The 19,532-nt window shown below is 41.4% G+C and overlaps 1 protein-coding gene across 5 annotated transcripts in view; it reads left to right on the top strand.

Annotated features, from left to right (window-relative positions):
- The first annotated feature begins 2,493 nt into the window (after positions 1–2,493).
- The window catches only part of LOC119655307 (protein timeless), a 130,596-nt gene continuing 113,557 nt past the window's right edge, over positions 2,494–19,532 (top strand). For 2 of the 5 annotated variants that reach the window (XM_038061148.1, XM_038061140.1), the window contains exon 1: positions 2,497–3,000. The gene's annotated coding sequence lies outside the window, so the exon portion shown is untranslated. Of the gene's footprint in view, positions 3,001–19,532 lie in introns of all 5 variants that reach the window. The other 3 variants (XM_038061157.1, XM_038061173.1, XM_038061165.1) reach the window with 3 other exon arrangements.

Below are 19,532 nucleotides of genomic sequence, written 5' to 3'. Positions count from 1 at the left end.
ATGATGGTCTTGCAAATCTCGTTTTGCTCAAAACTGGTAAGTCCATCTCCCTTCCCCTATCTCTTTTTTTCAACAAAAGCCTCGAAGAGAATCATTTTGCCGGTTTGTGGAAAGAGGCACCCATCATTCCCATACACAAAAGTGGCGATCATACGCTTGCCGAGAATTATCGTTCCATTTCCTTCCTCCCCTCCTGTTCCAAAATCCTGGAAAGATATTTCAGCGACTGGTTGTCCGCCCACTTTGGCCAACACATAGTGAAAGAGGAACATGGCTTCGTTAAACTTAGGTCCACTACCTCCAACCTGCTTGATTTTACCAACTTTGTCGCCAAATGTCTAAATTCACGACAAGACGTGCATACCATTTAGACTGACTTCGCTAGAGCCTTCGACACTATAAGTCACAAGATACTTCTATCCAAACTCTCGTCTCTAAACGTTCCCATACCACTTGTCTTATGGCTTGTCTCTTACCTTTCCAACTGATCCTGCCGCGTCTCTTTTGACGGCTGTACTTCCCGTTCCTTCTCCCCCTCCTTTGGCGTCCCACAGGGATCTACTCTGGGTCCCTTGTTATTTTTATTTTTTATTAACGACCTTCTTTCCCTCCTTACTTGTTCCTGTTTGCTCTATGCAGACGACCTTAAGCTGTTTTCCGCTATATCGTCGCCTATGGACTGTGTTTCCCTTCAATCTAACCTGGACACTCTAGTTCGTTGGTGCTCGACTAATGGTTTAGCGCTAAACGTCAGAAAGTGTCGCTCTATGTGTTACTCCCTAAAATCCTCACCTACTTGTTTCTCCTACTCTCACAGCGGGCATTCCTTATGCTGCTTAAATTCGACTCAAGACCTTGGAGTCACTTTCGACCATAAGCTCCGCCTTGACACCTATTGCCTCGATGTCATCAATCGAGCTGCAAAATTGTCAGGCTTTATACTTCGCTCCTCCTCTGATGTTAACTCCATCCAACCCTCCTTAGCTCTCTTCAATTCCTTCGTGAGGAATACCCTCGAGTATTTCTCCATGATCTGGTCTCCCCCCCGTAACTGTGATTGTCTTGCCCTTGAAAATGTGCAACGTAAATTCACCCGTTCCCTCTTCTTTAAGAATAGGTTCCCCCGTGTGGACTACTCCTCTCACCTCCGCTTTCTGAACCTTCCCTTCCTACAACAGCGTAGATCCTATCGGATCTATGTGCATTTTTTAAACTTTTCTCGGGTCTGATGGACGACATCACCTGCCGTCCTGCGTCTTGTAACACGCGTAGCGCAGACATTTTCAACGTGCTCTTTGCAGAGCTCGAAATCTACTTTCATTCCTCCATTCCTAGGCTTTGCCGAAATTACAACGCAGAACAGCTTGGTCCTTTGAACTTCTCTACTTTAAGTAGTTTTAAACGTAAGATAAGTTTTTTGCTGTCTCCTCCTCCTGAGGACAATAATTAATTCGAGTTTTCTCTGTTTGTTGTCCGTTAAATTAAATAAATAAATAAATAAATAAGTCACAACTCTCCACACATTACGTAGTCCCGAAGGGGTATAGGCAAGAAGGGAATGGAGGAAAGAAAATTGATCCATTAAAAGATTAAAAGTAAGTTCAGGAATCACTATCAAAAATTGATAATCCGACGACTGCTTACTGAAGAATCAAAGAATCTTTCCCTCTGAAGAATGGGTTATTAGCTTGTGAATTTGACAATAGTCCCTAGGAGATGAGATGTATCTCCATTTATTTAATTTGATTCCCTTTCCTCTAAGCCAATAACAAAAGACAACGTCCCTTATGCAAGAACACATTGTGCCATTTACATTCCGAGAGAGTTAAGGAATTGAATCACCTTTTATTTATCTTTTCGTTCCACTTTCGATTATTTCTCCATTGGAGTGACAGGGGTAGGTTTTTCTAAACAGTTCTGGGGTGATGAGTTCTCTTCATCTATTTTCTACAAAAAGCATTATCTTTTATTGTCAGATTTTTTTTATATATGTTTCTCAGGTAGAGAAATCAAATTATCTGAAGGGGTGCCTGTCGAAGTCCTCCCCTTTGTCATTATCTATAACTCAATTCCGTGCAATTTCAAGAATAAACCCGCTCTTTTAAGCGGGTTTACGAAGCTCTGCTCCTCATGTCTTGGAGCTGACCGCGAATCTTAATGCAAGCACGCTAAAGATACATTTCGTGAATTTGCGCTCTGAGCATGTAGTACATATGTACATATTAACTACGAATAGTTAACAATACACACACATGCTGTATACTAAACGACCGTACAAGCTAGACAGTCTAGCAGGGGCGAAGATGCAATGTAAGGTTTGTTTGAAAGGTTGAAAAGCGATTTAGTCACGTTGTTTTCCCACGTGAAAAACATTGAATTCGTATTGAAATCGTGATTTGTCGCCAACTTGGCATAGTCTATCATTCTCTTTCGGCCCCCAATGTGGGATTAGAATCGAACAGAGACAAGCAAACGACTGTGGAAATTGAGGGTATAATGTTTCCTGGACAACGTTCCAAGTTTTCCATTCACGTCGGAAAATTCGTACAAATAAGGTGTCCGTTATTTCGATTTATGTTTATCGAATTTATGCGAATCTTATTGTGGAATTGATAGATTTTGAATTTATGTGGATATATATTTTGTGAAAATTCCATTTTTCATGAGATTATTTTCTATTTTCGAATAGTTTTTATATTTTCGCGAGTTTTGGTGTTTCGTGATTGTATGTAACTTCGAGTGAAGAATACTTAAAAGCTTGGGTGCCGATACCGGGTTTTAAATTGTGATTGAAGTAGTGTTGGATATACGTGACCTTTTACAATTTTCGAATGAACACCTCAAAGTGGAGCTAATATTATTAAGAGTGAAATAGATATGCATCAAACGGATAGCAGATAGTTTACAATTTACAAATGCATCCTTAGTGAAAGTCCTATTCTAACATTTACATAGAGGCTCATTGTTGCAAGCCAAGGACAGTGGATATTTAACTTCCAAGTGAGTATCTATCATTCTATTCTATTGTATCTTGAATAATCACAGGGTATTGAGGTAGCTGGGCTGTCATTTATATTTGTGTTAACCCCTTCTGCTGATAATTGCAAATTTGTGTAGGTGATAAACCGAGCTTTTGCTGGTTTGACTCATCTAACACTGCTATAGGGTGGTTATATCGCTCTTGATATTAAGGTGAATGCGGTGTTTATTTTATAGATAGATAGTATCTTCCAGTTGTTTACAACGCGTCTACTTGCGGACTTTATTGAAGTATACTTTCCCTGAAAAAAAAAACAATTGTCAGTACAAGGTTCTTTTGAAATTGAGAAAGTTGTTAATAATGGTATAAATTATTAATAGGACGCACTGAATTCCACATTCCCATTCTTTCCCGGCAAACCGCAGCTTTACTACCTATAAACTCAATCAGTAACTATCGTTTTCCTAAGGAAGTTGGCCCCTGTTTGCTCATGTTTAACTTTTATGTGTGTTGGCAATTGAAAAAGCGTCTTTACGTATTTAAAACCTTTACGTGTAAGCTAATATATTCAAAGTTGTGCTGCTAGGACAGAACCTCCCTCAATAATTTCAAAGTTCCCATGACAGTAATGATTGCAGTGGAATGAAATCGAAGTGGGAAAAACCACGATCAGGCACATCATGAATATCGAGAAGTATAATTCTATTGGCAAATGACTCGTGACCTTCAATAATCCTTACTCATGAATGTAAATAATAATACGTTCGGTAATGAATATTATCTTTAGTCACCACTTTCGTCACCTACGTTGGATAATCAACTGAATAGATTGACTTTTGCATATAGCCCACCTGGCGAGTTATCGACCTTGTATATATCTGGTTAGGGAAAAGGGCTTTTTCTGCCTGACGCATCAGTTTTAATGCGATATATAGCGCATCAACCACATTTCCGCGCCATCGCTGTTAGTTCTGGGCAATGTGGTTCAAATTTTTTCACGATTTTTCGAGAAGCTTCCAAGTCTCCTCCTCCACTGCTCCCCACTCTTTCAGACCAGATTACCTAGATGACGCAACACAGAAATGAACTGATGCAAGCTTGGAGCCTCTGATTAACAGGGGGTGTTATTTTCTTTACACTACTTCTATATAACAGCACAGAGAGAACATTGACAAGAAACAACCTCAACTTATTGTTGGGGTTAAGATAGTTGCATTCCAGATTTTGGACAAAACAGCGAAGTTTGGTGCCACCGTTAGCAGAAACAACACTACAAACATATACAAACTTATCGGCGCCTTATATGTCGTGCCAGTTAATGTATAGATAGATTGAAAGAGTGAGACTACATGTCAGAAAGTCTTGGTTTCCTTGGTGTTTATCTTTAGCCCGAATCTGCTTGCTTCCTTTTCCAAATCCAAGTCCATGACTCAGTGGGAGAATAAGCGGATGTCATCGACATTGTCGAGGTTTTTCAGGAAAGATGCAAACGTCCATTGATTCTCTCCACGACCTCCAGACAAGGCCGCATAAAGTTTAATTGAATCAAAAAAATGAATGAAATTTCCGGAGAAAGTCGGTAAATTTCGAAATTTATTGTGGAAATTGAAAGAAAATGGTGCAGACAGGTCAATAGATTCGTGCTATTTATGGGAAAGGTACCCTATTGAAAAGCAATCCAAAAAGATTGTTCGCCCGCGGTAGTTGTGAATATTTTGACGGGAAATATTCACATCGCTCTAGGTGGTCTGTCACCGAGAAAGTCGATGAAATCTTCGAAAAAAATTGAATAAGACCATTACGTAAGCAGTAACGGCATTGTCAAAGAAGTTTGATATTGAGGCACCCAAGAACTAAGAGAAAACAATTTAATAGACCGAATTACCATATTCAAATAACTGTTGAGACAGAACGAAATTGGCCCACTTTTAAAGCGAATGGTAACGGGTGATGGAAAATAGGTCGTGTACTACAATCTTTCGTGAAGGCAGTGTTGATCGAAAAAAAAGATGATGAAACTCCAGAAACGGTATCAGGGTCAGGATTGGCGGAAATGCTGGTGAATGTGTCGTTAGCGGGATTTCACCTATTTATGGCTTATGTCAAATAAAGAAACCAACTAAAAAGAGAGGCCGTGAAAGATGTACAGGAAAGGCGTTGTGCTTCATCTTGGTAACGTCAAACCACACCCATCAAAAATATGAGCCAGTATAATTGAAAGGTACTGGCTGGGAAATATTGATGTATCCTTTATATAATTCTGACACTCCATTTGGTCTGTTTGCAACATTCTGTTGCTGGCATATAATCAGCTTCCATAGAATACATGGTTGAATTTAAAACAGTTGTGAAATTTGATAGAATTGTTTAAATATCAGACTGCTTGCTGAAAAATGTGGTTGGGTTTCGATGTGTTTGTGGGGGATATTTTTCCTTATCTGTATTCACATGATATATCCAGTGGCAGCCACTGCACTTATTGTAAAGAAATAAAAGCCGGAAATCGGAAGTTTAGCGTTTCAGGTACGAAAGGTTTTGGGTGTTTTTTATATAAGAATACTTCAGGCTATTCACTTCAATGTAATACTGATCTCTTTTGACACAAAATTTGCTGAAAAGGTGGGAACAGTGAATGTTCACGCATACAGTGAGTGGCATAAATTTAGGAGGAGTTTATAGCGGGCTCCCCGTACATGCAAAGGGGGATTGGACATTTTTTTTCACCGGATATAGTCGTGTAGGGTATCAAATGAAAGGTCTCGATTAGTACTTCTCGCAACTGATATTAATTTAGTCGTGAATCAAAAAGTGCAGAGCGAGGAGTCAAAATGTATGCACTTAAAGTGAAACAGGACTCATTTTCGGAAACTACCCAACCCAAAAATCCGGGTGGTGCGCTTAGATTTAGGCCTCAAAATATGTCTCATTCCCATTTCTGCTCAATTAAACTTATCAATAGTATATTACCAACTTTTAGAAATTTACTGAAAAACCCCTCTTAAATTCATCCTAGGACTTCCGAATTTTGTACCAGCATAGATGAAAATATTTCGAATATACGTTCTAAATTTCATGGAAATCTGGCCATTAACGTCTACGCCTAGGTCGGTAGAAAATGATCTAAGGATTGTCTAAAATGATGCTTTGTATGGTGTCGTAAACCTTTCCACCCCAGCCGGACCGAATCATCAATTCTACTAAGGGGGGTGAGGGGTAAGCCTTAATTCGTGCAAAAACGGCCATAATTTTGAGATTTTTTTACGATACATTCGGAATCTATTTATTAAAACGGTAAATGGTACATTAAGGTATGATATTCGAAGAATATTGTGTAAAATTTTCATGAACAAATATTAAAAAATAAGGGAATGGCAGCAATGATTCCCAAGCGTCTCCGGAAAAAGTAGAATTGTGGTGCCCTTCATAGCTCGGTGTTGGATCATCTGAAATAAAAAAATCAAAGTTTTTTCATTAGACGATTGCTTTTCCCAGGTAATACTGAAAGGGTTTTTCGAAATTTCAATTTTTCTCTTTTTGGGAACACTTTGAAGTGAAAAATGCGATTTTTGCGGAAAAAGTCAACTAATTTATTATTGCAAAATGAAGAATATCAACAAATTTAAAGAAAATTCTCAATAGTTACCTCGTAAATTATTTACAGAAATAGTGTTCGAAATTTGAAAAAAATCGGTCCAGTCGTTTTGGAGTTACGAAGGGCACTGCTCATGAAAAGTTTTATCGGCTTAGCTCATACTGAATCATCAATGCTAGGTCCTTAAAGGATGTTTCTATCACCCATGATGTCTAAAGCACCTTTTTGCTAAAAAAAAAAAATACAGGGGCAAACGGTTTCGTACAGGGCCACTCGTCAGACGCTGTCCCACCTCTGCCTTGGGAGCAGCGTGGCCGTGAGCGGCAACAGATGGAAAACGCTTCTTTATATATTCGGAAGAATTTGCCAAGGGTGTGAATTATATCCAAGCGAAACCGCCAATAGTTTGAGCCTTAGCTAGGCTAAAGTTAAACTATTGTTTAGGATAAGTGAGGGATCCTAAGTCCACATCCACTTGATGTTGGACCGGACCAAATGGAGAGCAACTTACTCTTACGTCTTTTTGGTCCACGGATCCCTCGTTTGCATATATTAATATGGGGACTCGCGTAATTTTCAACTGGGTCGACCTACCCATATAGTAGGCGGAAGGATGTGGATTTTGGAATATTAGGTCTATTTAATATATTATCTTCTTCTCTCCTTCTGTTATTTAAGAAGTCAAGAAATCGCTTCAGGTATGAAAGGTTTTACGTATCTCTTTTATAAAGATATTTGAGTGTGAATTTGTCCCATTAGTACCTAGCACATAATACTATATATTATATGAACTCGTATATATTATTTGAGAATATCCACTCTCGCATGATATTGACATCTAAAGTCTTGAACTTATAAAGAAACGACAGTTTTGACCTATTATAACTTTGTTAGTAACAGTGCACCTTCCACCAAACTTGGTCAATTACTATAAATTATAGTAATATACTATTAACTATTAACTTTATTTGAATATATATCGGATTTTTCGTTTGGAAAGTGTTTGAGAGTGGGTCCGTTAAAGAAATAATCAATTTCGACCCCTCGTACTCCTCACCTTTCCGATCAAATGTACAAACTAGGACCAGCTTCGGAAAGTACTAACCGAGACCTTTGATTTGATACCCCACATGACTATATTTGGAGAAAAAAGAAGGCATGTATGGGGATCCCTCCACCGCAGATTTGAAGTAGAAGGATATAACTCACCAAATTTGGTGTCAATCGCTTTGACCGTCTACAAAATGCGTGTGACGGACAGACAGACAGACGGATAGACAGGAAACCGATTTAAATAAAGTTTTGTTTTACACAAAATTGGTATAAATACGTATTTTTTAACGGAGAAGTTTTTTGCGCTATACAAGTTGCCGTAAATCGCTACTAGACGGCGCTATGAAAATTGGTATTTATATGTATTTTTCCACAGTAAATACTTAGGTTCCATCCACGTTTTTGTAGCTCACAACTGGATGACGCTACGGCAGATCAACTTCTATACCTTTCACTCGATCGCTATGAAAATTGGGGAAAAGGAAAAGGGTGAGGACTGCAAGCGGGGGAAAGGATCGGTCCGCTTTTCAAACCTGATGGAAGCTTGTGGCGGTCATCCGCGTTAAAAAGTCATGGACGCTACAATGGAGCAACTTATACAACTTTGATCCAACCGTCATGACAAATAATGACTGTTATTGGTGAGCCACTAAGTTCTGGAAATGTTTGATAATTCCCCCCGAAAATCGAGCATTCGAAGATCAAGCAGGCATGCCCAGCAATTATCAGTCAGTATAACTGCTTAATATCTGAAAAACGAGACTCCCCACTGGAAAGAGAACGAATAAGAGCTTCTAAAAAAAGTCAAGCGATGACGGCTTTACGGTTTCTTACCAGGACAGAGGCAAATCGTCAGACGCTGCCTCACCTCTGCCCTGGGAGCAGTGTGTCCGTAGCGGCTCGCAGATGTTGAATGCTCCCTTATATAACTCGTAGAACACGACATGCCTACGAATTATATTGAGCGCAAATTCGCCTTATTGACCAGAGCTTGGCCAGAGCTGAAATATTCGTTTTGAGAATGACGCTGCTCCCAGGGCAGAGGTGAGGCAGCGTCTGACGATTTGCCTCTGCCCTGGTAAGAAACCGTAAAGCCGTCTTCGCTTGACTTTTTTAAAAAGTTTAGGTGCAAGCCCTAAGCGAGGGGTCCGTGGACCAGAAAAGAGGGAGTAAGTTGCTCCCCATTTGGTCCGGTCCAGCATTAAGTTGATGCGGACTTAGGACCCCATCATTCTCAAAACGAATATAAGGAGCTTCTACTTTAACAGCTATGGAAATATGACAAGAATAAGATCCATCCTGAAAATATGACTGGCTCAGAGCTATTACATCGAAAAGGCGATATGCATGATTTGACTACATATGGGTTTGAGCGTCCACTTCAAGCGCTCAACGTCATGGTATCATCATCATCAATGGTGCAACAACCCGTATCCGGTCTAGGCCTGCCTTAACAAGGAACTCTATACACGCCGGTTTTGTATCAATTCGATATCTTTAAAAGCAGTCTGGCGTCCTGACTTACGCCATCGCTCCATCTTAGGCAGGGTCTTCCTCGTCTTTTTTTTCTACCATAGATATTGTCCTTATAGACTTCCGGGCTGGATCATCCTCATCCATACGGATAAAGTGATCCGCCCATGGCAACCTGTTGAGCCTAATTTTACCCACAACCAGATGGTTGTGGTATCCCTTATAGATTTTGTCGTTATGTAAACTACGGAATCGTCCATCCTCATGTAGGGGTCCAAAAATTCTTCAGAGTATTCTTCTCTCGAACGCGGCCAAGAGTTTTTTTGCTGTAAACCCACGTCTCCCAGGAATACATAAGCACTAGCAAGATCATAGTCTTGTACAGTAAGAGCTTTGACCCTATGGTGAGACGTTTCGAGCGAAACAGTTTTTGTAAGCTGAAATAGGCTTTGTTGGCTGCCAACAACCGTGCCCGGATTTCAATGGTCATAAAGTTGTAGTCTCTTATCTTTGTTGTTTTTGTTTGATCAGTGCGATACGATGTTGTTGGTTCTTTGGTTTTTGCTGCTGGCGTAGCCACCATGTACTTCGTTTTGCTTTCATTTATGTACAGTCCAAAATACTCAACCCATCACTCCAATATGCTCATTCTATTGGAAATCAGGTGTAGAAGGCTTCCTTCTGCTGACTTGCTGGTAAAATTTGCGCACCTGGTGCGATTGCAGCCTGTACTTTTCGAGCTTACAGACCTGTTGGTTCTCCCAGGCTTCCTTTTTCCGTCTGTGAAGTCGCTTTTCCACTCGACGGAGTACGTGATAAGTCTCTGAGCGTGCCCGCGTTCTTTGAGAATGCAACATTACTCGGTATGTAGCATTCCTCCGTTTGGTTCCTGTCTTACATTTATCGTCGAACCAGTTGTTTCGACTTTTCTTGCGGCTGGGGCCAAGTATATTTGTGGCCGTATCAATGATAACATTCTTCAGGTGATGCTTCTTCTACAGGACACCCGTTAGCTGCGGTTATTGCGGCATCCATTTCCCCTTTATAGGTGTTACGGAGCGCTGTGCTCTGAATGGCTTCAGTATTCACTCTTATCTGATTGTCAGAGGGGGTTGTAGGTGGTTTTGTAATTCGAGCTCAGAGCACCTTGCCAACGAAATAGTGATCCGAGTCTAGATTGGCCCCTATATTTTCTGACATTTATCAAGGCTGAGCAGTGGCAGCGTTCAATCAGCACGTGGCCAATTTGGTTGAAAGTGGTCCTGTCTGGAGAGGCCCATGTATGTTTGTGGACCGCCCTCCGCGCAAACCAGGTTTTTCCAACAATCATTTCGTGCGATACTGCTAACTGAATAATCTGCAGTCCGTTATCATTGGTATTTTGATGCAAACTATGGGAGCCGACGTATCGCCTGAATACGGGCTTCGTCCCTACTTGACTGCTGAAATCTCCAAGTATGATTTTCATACCATACTTGGGACAGGTTTCGAGGGTCCGTTCACTCTGCAGTCTTCTCTGTAGGGGCGTGAACATTTATTAGGCTTATATTTCTAAACTTGCCTCGCAAACGCAGAGTGTATAGTCTGTCGCTTATGTTTTCATAGCCGATAACAGCAGGTTTCATTTTTGGCTGACTAAGAAACCTACTCCGAGCACATGGTTTACTGGATGGCCACTATAATATATGGTGGTCCAGAAAACCGGTCCCTGTTCATCGCATCTCTTGCAACGCTGTTACATCAGCCTTATTTTGGAACAGGGTATCGGCTAGCTGCTCAGCAGCATTTGGTCTGCACAGGGAGCGTACGTACGAAAATGCGCAAATCATTATTCCTTTTTATCGGTCTGGAGCTCGTCGTTTTAAAGTCCATCCTGCCCGAAGCTCCTTTTGTGGCTTCGTAACATTCCGTTTTCCGTGTATGGTTGTCAACCTTACCTAATCCCCGCCCTGGAGGACCATTTACAATTTGTCCGCGCGGGAGACTCGCCTTCATATTTCAGTTTTTGGTTAAGAAAGAACTCCCAGAGATCACCGCTTGCATGTGGAGATAGGGTTTGGTAGTAGAGCTGTTGGTGTTGGGTCAGCAGGCGTTTCCCAGGTTTTATGCTCTATCGTGGGTACCAATCCGCATTTCGCCCTGGACCTATACTACCCTTTGACCATTGCGCTCGCCCGAGATTATTACCCTGATTTGACTCAGGTACTCATTCAAAGTTGAGTCGACATACAATCACGATAACAAATCCGTCTGCTACCAGTGAGATTTGAACCGCAACTTTCCGCTACGACAGTCCAGCGCACTAACCACTTGAGACATCCGGATACATTTCGTGAAGTACTTACAAGATTTTATTCTCATTAAACCATAAAAAGTTAACTCACTGTTGGTTGGCAATCCACAATACTGAAATCCTTTTTGAAATGAGGTTGCTGCCTCGCAGTGCCAAGATAAACTTCGAGCAACTCATTCCTAGGCTAGAAACATAGGAATTGCTGTTTGTGACGATTGCGCTACTGGGGTGGTTCTCCTGCAAACATGGCGCTCTTCGTAGATCGGTTGGTTCAGTTGCCCGGGCTCCAGGTCAAATGGGGCTTTGAAATACGCAAGCTCCGACGTTCGTCGTTAACATTTGCTTCTCGTCCATTGCCGTCCACATAGAAAATTCCGTTGCGACAACCTCTTAATTACTTTGAATGGTACCTCACACCCTTATACACCAAGATAGTAAAGTCTTGCACAGCTTCATCAGTTTCTGGTGAGAAGTATATTTTCCATACTTCGATTCCAATAGTCTTTAGTAAACTGGCTGATGATGTACATGTAGATAAAATTCAGCCCAATAGGTTACGGTCGGCGGGTTACTTAATCCCTATGGATGAGGATAATACAACCCGGAAAGTATATAAGAGCAATATCTATGGTAGAAAAAGAAGACGAGGCAGACCCTGCCTGAGATGGACCTATGCCGTAGGTCTGGACGCCAGTCAGCTTTTAGGGATATCCAATTGGTGGACCTCGGCGTAAAACCGGGATGTCTGGAGTTCCTTATTAATGCAGCCCTAGACCGGATACCGGTTGTTGCGCCGTTGATGATGTAAATTTGCACATGATAAGCAAAAGTCATATTCGTGCAGGTAAAAAGGTTAACGGAGGGATTTAAATCCACAACTTGGTTCTTGCCAAGTAAACTTACCTAAAAGTCCTTAACAAAAGCACAAGTCTCTGCCGTCTCGGATCTATCTAAATCAATAGTCAAACCCTTTGTTTCTGAAAGCTTTGCACATAAGAACACTTTCTTCCCAGTATCTTATGTGACTGCAACTTTTATTTCCGACTTAAACATAAAACACAGCATCCTCCTCTCTCTTCTTCAATGGCATAAAAAAAAAACTCACGATAGCTTGCAGATGTATTAAACTTGGATTGGATCCATTGTCTTCATTGTCATCAGTCTACTCCAACTCGCGCCGCGCATATAGGAAACAGACGTGACGATGTACGAAGTACAACTAAATTTTACAGGCATGGCGATGAACGGCACGTAACTTTTTATAGAGCTTACGATAAGTCTGGTTTCCAGAACTTTCACGGACATGACGACAGATCCGGACTCGACGATATGTATGAATGTGACTCTGACGATGACGATTTGCCTCTTGGTTTTTGGTAGCATATCAACAACTCTGCTGATCATCCAGTTCCTTTTCCAACGTGGGGCATGAACCCACGAACCTGAGGTTAAGAATCTCATGGTCTCCCGACTGAGTTTGGCCCACGTTGGGCGCCATTTGGAATGAACCTATATGATGATCAAACGACCATCCTGAGTGGCCGAAGACGAAAGAGAAGAACTATCCCAAAAATCAAAAAAGTTGGCGAAATTTACCGTTCCCACAAAGTGCTGGGTTGATACGTCCTCACTCTCGATCCCTGCTTCTCCTGCCTCAAATGGTTATTGAGGCGCGGCCCCTGAGGTTCCCTCCCATCGTTGACATCCTCAGGCCATTGTTTGGAGGGAGGAAACCTCAGGGGCCGCGCCTCAATAACCATCTGAGGCAGGAGAAGCAGGGATCAAGAGTGAGATCCGTCGTGGATCTTTCCTCTCTATTGCGGCACTCGGGTCCGGAGACTTACGGCTCCATCGACTTTGATGGGGCTTCAATATTTACGAGCGGACCTTCAGGTTTTTAGGTTTCTGGGATAGCTCTTCTCTTTACGTCGTCTTCGGCCGTTATGTGCTTGACAGTACGAATAGAGCTTGAGACGAAGAATAATAAAAGTAGGACTACACAGATCTCATAAGATCCTGAATCTTTACAAAAGTCATGTTTAGGTTAGAGATATTTGAGCGACATTGTTCGGAGTTGTCTTACAATTGGAAAACTAAAAATGTGAATGTGCATATACTTTCTAGTCAAAGTTGAACCCCTTCGAGAAAACACTTTCGCGATCGAGGAGAAGTTATTTGAAGAAAACTGAAAGCCACCTAAACCTATAATTAAAGTAAGCTTCAGGAAGGTAACATATGCCTGTCGGTTGCACTCCTAAAGTCCTGCAGAAGGAGCAGTTAACTAAAACCTCTCATTTCTAAGCTTTTGGTTGAAACAAACCTCATTCAAATCAGTTTACTGTCTATCTGTCTTTTTAAGGTTTTGTGTAAACAAAAACTTATTAAAATCGATTCACTGTCTGTCTGTCTGTCTGTCACACGCACTTTTCTCCAAAACGGCTAAACCGATTCGAACGAAATTTGGTGGACATATGGAAACTATGAAATCACATGCATACAGTGAGTGACATAAACTTGAGTGCAGTTTAAAGGGAGGCGTTTTCCATCAAATGATTTATTCAAATTTTCTAAAAATTAGAGGACAATCGAATTTTTAGCTATGTGACACGGAGCTGGGGTCGACACGTCGGAATCGGTTTCGCCATTTTATTTTATCAATTGCCTGATCTGGATGTAATCGCGAGGCCTCTTAATCCCCATCCAGCGTATCAAGCCACCGTTGTTTCGGCGGGCCTTTTGATTACGTGACCACACAATCGAAAACGCCTTTTTCGCAGTTTTTCCACGATCGGTGCAACCCCATATCGATCGTGGATATCTTCACTTCGGATGTGATCGAAACATGTCACGCCATTAGTCCAATGCAATATCTTAGTCCCCATTACCGCAAGACGCCGTTTATTGTCTTTTATAGTCGGCCAACATTCAAAACTATAGAGAGCCGCAAACGGACGACATTGCGATAAATTTTAGATTTGAGATGTTCACTGATACGTTCACTGATACGTCGATCACAAAGAATACCACTTGTGGAATTGCACTTCAACCAGGTTTCATTAATGCGCGAAGCAATTTCATTACTCAGTTCTCCATTGGGTGATAGCATTGGTCCCAGATATTTAAATCGTTCAGTTCCGGGCAAGTTACTGACATCAATGCTATCAGCCAATGGAGAACTGCGTTATGCTCCTCACATAGGGAAACGCAAAACCTTTTATACCTGAAACGTCAAGCTTCCGGTTTCCCGACTTGGTTTTGTTTGCTTATAGAGGTGGAAAGCATTGAAAGCAACAGTGTGGGACTTTAACCCACTAAAACCACCTCTCCTCACCTTCTATGCCCCACGGAACTATCTAGAGACATTACATCGTGGGACGGGTTAAAGCCCTATCGGCTTATTCCTATGGTGAGAATCGTTCCCTCCCTACTGCTTTTTCGTAAACGTTCTAATCTTCGAAGCTCCTCCTGAATACAGCTTATGGTGTGACTTCTTGGGAATCGAACATTTGCGAAATGATCGTTTCCACTTGTCTTGTCAAGAAAAGTTGAAGCTGTTTTCTCTCATCTGCAAATTTCGGACATGCGAGGAATATGTGCTCCGGGTCCTCGTATTCATTTATACACTCAGGACAAAAGGGAGAATCGTCATGCCCAAAACGATGTAAATACCTGCGGCATGCACCAGTCCATATAGAAATTGGGTCAAGTGATAGTGGACACCTCCATGACTGTGCGTAATCCAATGCTGGATATTTGGAATCCTCCTTCTTTTTATCTGCTTCCTTGGCTTCACGGTTGTTCAGACATTTGCTCCCATTTTCTGGGATTTCATTTGTGGCGCCGATTTGGGGTCGAAACGTTGCCCTCCCTCCATTACTGGTTCCTTGGATCCTTGGCTTTTCTTTGATGGTGGGAGCTTTACACAAGTATCATCTATTTTTTCTCTGCTCCTCTTTCCGCCTTCTACAATTCTCCACTTTGGACTTGTTTGAGTGGCTCGTTGCACCATTTTGGTAGCAATAGGTACCTGTGGCAATTAGGTCACCGTAGGAGTTTGTAACACCGCTTCTTCTTTGCTATCTGTCATACGCATTTTTCTCGGAGACGATTGAAGCGATTGACACCAAATTTGCTGGAAAGTGGCAATTGTGAATGCTCATGCATACAGTTGAGTTACATAATTCTACGCCGAATTTAAGAGGGGGTCCTTATACATGGAAAAGGGTGGTGTAATTTTTTTTTTAATCAAATATACTCATGAGAGGTATCAAATGAAAGGTCTCGGTTAGCACTTTCCGAAGCCGGTCTTAGTTTTGGCATTTGTTGTGTTGACATACCACGGGCTTGTGTTGGAGATATCGGGCGAATATCTGTACTGTTTAATTTAAGAGCTAGTCAGTATTACGTCCTTCCAGCGCATTTCCTTAGTATGGACAGAGTTTACCAGTTTTTAAATTATTCGTTTTGAACAGGATTCATTAATTGCATTTCGAATGTTGTTAATCTTGAGTATCCTTTGCTTCTTGCCAAAAATCACGAGGAATGGTGTATTATTGGATGATTCGGCTATAATCTGTGCAACTACCAGAGAAGTGTGCATCTCAGATACTTTTAAGTTTAAGTAAGTTCTAATCTTTTATTTTGCCCATTGAATGTCCTGATGTGATGGATGCAGAAACTCCTACATGCGTATGAAACACATGAACACATGAACGTGGCCAGTTCGAGACAACGTGGTTCAATATGTAGCAATATTCAATAAAGCTGTTACGAAACATTGACACAAGAGGCTCTAATGGATTGTTAATAGCATGCAGCTCGCAAATAAGTTCGTCATAAACCTTATCTTCACTTGTTCGCAAATCACATATTCTGCCTCGTTTTCCACAATTACAAATGCCAAGGTTACTATTGCATATAACAAAAAGCGAATAATTCACGTTGCAGTACCATCCGTTGCCATTCCCACTTAGTGCAAGATGATATTTCCCGCTTCAGGCTAAGTTTCGTTCACAGCTGACTACGGAGAATTATCTAAAGCTTTAATTCCAGGCGAACGCCATAACAACTTCTGAGAACGCTATTTTCGTAGCACGACCCGGTCTCACATGTTTTCAAGATTGAATTGCAATGATTTTTGTTTGAAAGGGGAGGGGGTGGATGCAGTGATGCAACAGTTCGCCCGAGGGGCGTCGCTGGTATTGATGGTGTTAATGATGCTTATTGTGATGACGGGCTGTTATGGGAAAGTTCTTCTTGAAGGTTGTGGAATAATAGATTAAACCCATTTATGTAGGTGTTTTTGCGGAGAATATTGTTGATTCGATCCACGTTTATTTGACGCATGCAATTATAGCCATGTGTGGATTGATGAATCTTTAATTGTACTCTTTGAATTTTGACGAAGAAACGATTGGGAACCGATGTTCGTATGTAAGATTTTTAAGATAGTAAAGACAGAACTGTGTCCGGGTAGCTGAGTGGTTAGAGCACAAGGCTGTCGTACGGAAGGTTGCGGTTCAAATCTCGCTGGCGACAGTGGGATTTGTATCGTGATTTGACGTCGGATACCAGTCGACTCAGCTGTGAATGAGTACCTGAGTCAAATCAGGGTAATAATCTCGGGCGAGCGCAATGCTGACCACATTGCCTCCTAGTGTACCGTTACGGCCTTGAATGAAGTGCTCTAACACACTTCAAGGCCCTGCTCCAATATGGATTGTTGTGCCAATGATTATATAAAGACAGAACTGTACCGTTTTTAAAGTTTTGTGTAAAAGAAACCCTTATTAAAATGGGTTCACTGTCTGTTGACATTGACACCAATTTAGTGGAAAGATGGGAACTGTGAGCGCTCATGCATACACTGAGTTACATCCTTCTACGTCATATTTAATGGTAGGCCACATATATGCAAAAGGGGGGTGTAAATTGTTTTTTCACCAAATATAGTCATTTGGAGTACCAAAAGAAAGGTCTCGGTTAGTACTTTCCGATTCCGGTGTTAGTTTTAATATTTGTTGGAAAGGAGGGGAGCGCGGGGGCTCGAAGGTGATTATTTCTTTAACGGACCCATTCTCAACCGAAAAATCTGAAAAAATCGATAGGCTTCTACTATATAGTGCCTAGACTCCGAAATGCAAATATCTGTTAAAAATAATTTATTACTATAATTCTCAGTAATTGGCTGTAAAAAAGTTCACCCGAGGATCACGAATATGCAGCAATGTAGGCTATAACATACAGCATGATCCTTCTAAGTTTGGTGGAAATCGCACTATTACTAACAAAGTTATAATAGGTCAAATTTGTCGCTTCTTTACAAATTCAAGACTTTGAATGTCACGCAATAGTGGATATTCTCACATAATATATGCACATATTGCGTGCTACCTACTAAAGGAACAAATGCACATTCAAATGTCTCTAAAAGAAATACACAAAACCTTTCATACCTGAAGCGTTCTGAATAATTACCTAAAAATTTGCAAGTAATTATCAATGGTCGTTTTTAAGCTTTTGTGGAAAACAAAACCTTATTAAAATCGATGCATTGTCTGTATGACTATCCATGTCTCTGTCTATCGGTTAGGCCTTTTGACATAAAATCTTGTGGAAAGGTTAGAACTGTAAAACCCAATGCAATGAATGACACTGTTTTCAAATAGGCTTAAGGGGGTTCGTATACATGCAAAAAAGGATGTACATTTTTTCATCGAATTAAACTATGTGAAGTATTAAATGAAATGTTTTAATTGGTCATTTTCGAAACAGGGCTTAATTCATAATGTTGGCATCAATTGTGAAGGGGGAGTGGGGATAGAAATCAGTCACTTATTCCAAGAGCTCATTTTCAGAAATTACAGTCGGAAAATATGAAAAAAAAAAGTAATCGTGGTGCCAATATACGACATCAGGGCTATTTATTTTCGATCCAGATATCTGCTTGATGAAAGTTAATAATAGCATATTACTATATTTTTTGCACTACTGCAAACATTCTCAAAGTTTTTCTGAGGTCTGTGGCTGCTAAGTAGTGCGGGTATATTTCGCTCTTGACAGCCGCGGCCGCAATACAGACTGCACTCGCCAAAGGATTGCCAAGAGCAAAGCCCTGCCTGGCCAATCCGTCAGTCCGCCCACTCCCCTTTATGTTCCCATGACTGATAACCTAGAGGAGGGTGACCTTGAAGTGCCGCCCAGACTGTTCAACACATTTCTACATTGGAGAATGATATCGCTACAACAGGTACAAGGCCTTAATGGCCGCTTGGCTATCGATCAGAATGGCTATGCTACGCTTAGGATCATGCCCAAACCATCGATATGATTCCAGTATCGTCAGCACTTAAAATCTAGAAGACCATACGACCGAATACACCGAGTGTATTCGAGAAAACCCTCACACCAACTCGACAGACCGTCTTTCATCCGTGGGTGATACTATGTCATTGCCTTGCAACACGCGGCCGGCCTTCCACTTTGCTCTGGTTGGAAAATTTACAGCAAAGTTTCTCGTAAAGTTCAGCTTGCGTGTGGCATAGTCCGTGTGGAAAGACCAGATTTCCCGAGTCTTCCCCCATACAATAGAGCCTTAGGACTACAGCTGGGTACATCCAGAGAACCATCCTTGACCGGAGACCTCAGTTCTATTCAAAGGTTGCAGGCTAAACAGGCCTTCTTAACCCGCAGTTCAATCCCCAAATTAGCATTAGATCCACGATTACACTTACATACTTTACATTGGAGGAAAGAACCCATCTTTGTTCATTCTGCCGCTGTTGGTGGAATTCAGGTAATCTTGTCTTGGTGGTGAATGCCATCAGTTCCGTTTTGGTTGGGTTTATGTCATGACCATATCTTACGGCCGATAGGCACTTTTTTCGCAACGGTCCTTGCATGATGTCACTCATAATCGAGGGAAACATCCCTGACATTAACATCACCAAGTCGTCGGCATAGGCCACCACTTTCACCCCGCTATTCTCCAATATTCTCAAAATTTTGTCGATCACTATTAACCAGAGCAGCGGGGAGATGGCGTCACTTTGGGGCGTGTCTCTGTTCACAGTTCTGGTAAAGTAGTTGCCTCTTAAATCCGACTAGATTATCTTGGCTCTTAGCATGGATACCCCTCCAAT

The sequence above is a fragment of the Hermetia illucens genome, chromosome 1 (assembly GCF_905115235.1).
Source record: "Hermetia illucens chromosome 1, iHerIll2.2.curated.20191125, whole genome shotgun sequence".
Taxonomy (NCBI): domain Eukaryota; kingdom Metazoa; phylum Arthropoda; class Insecta; order Diptera; family Stratiomyidae; genus Hermetia; species Hermetia illucens.
Note: the sequence above shows the minus strand (reverse complement) of the source record. Positions and strands in the feature narration are given on the sequence as shown.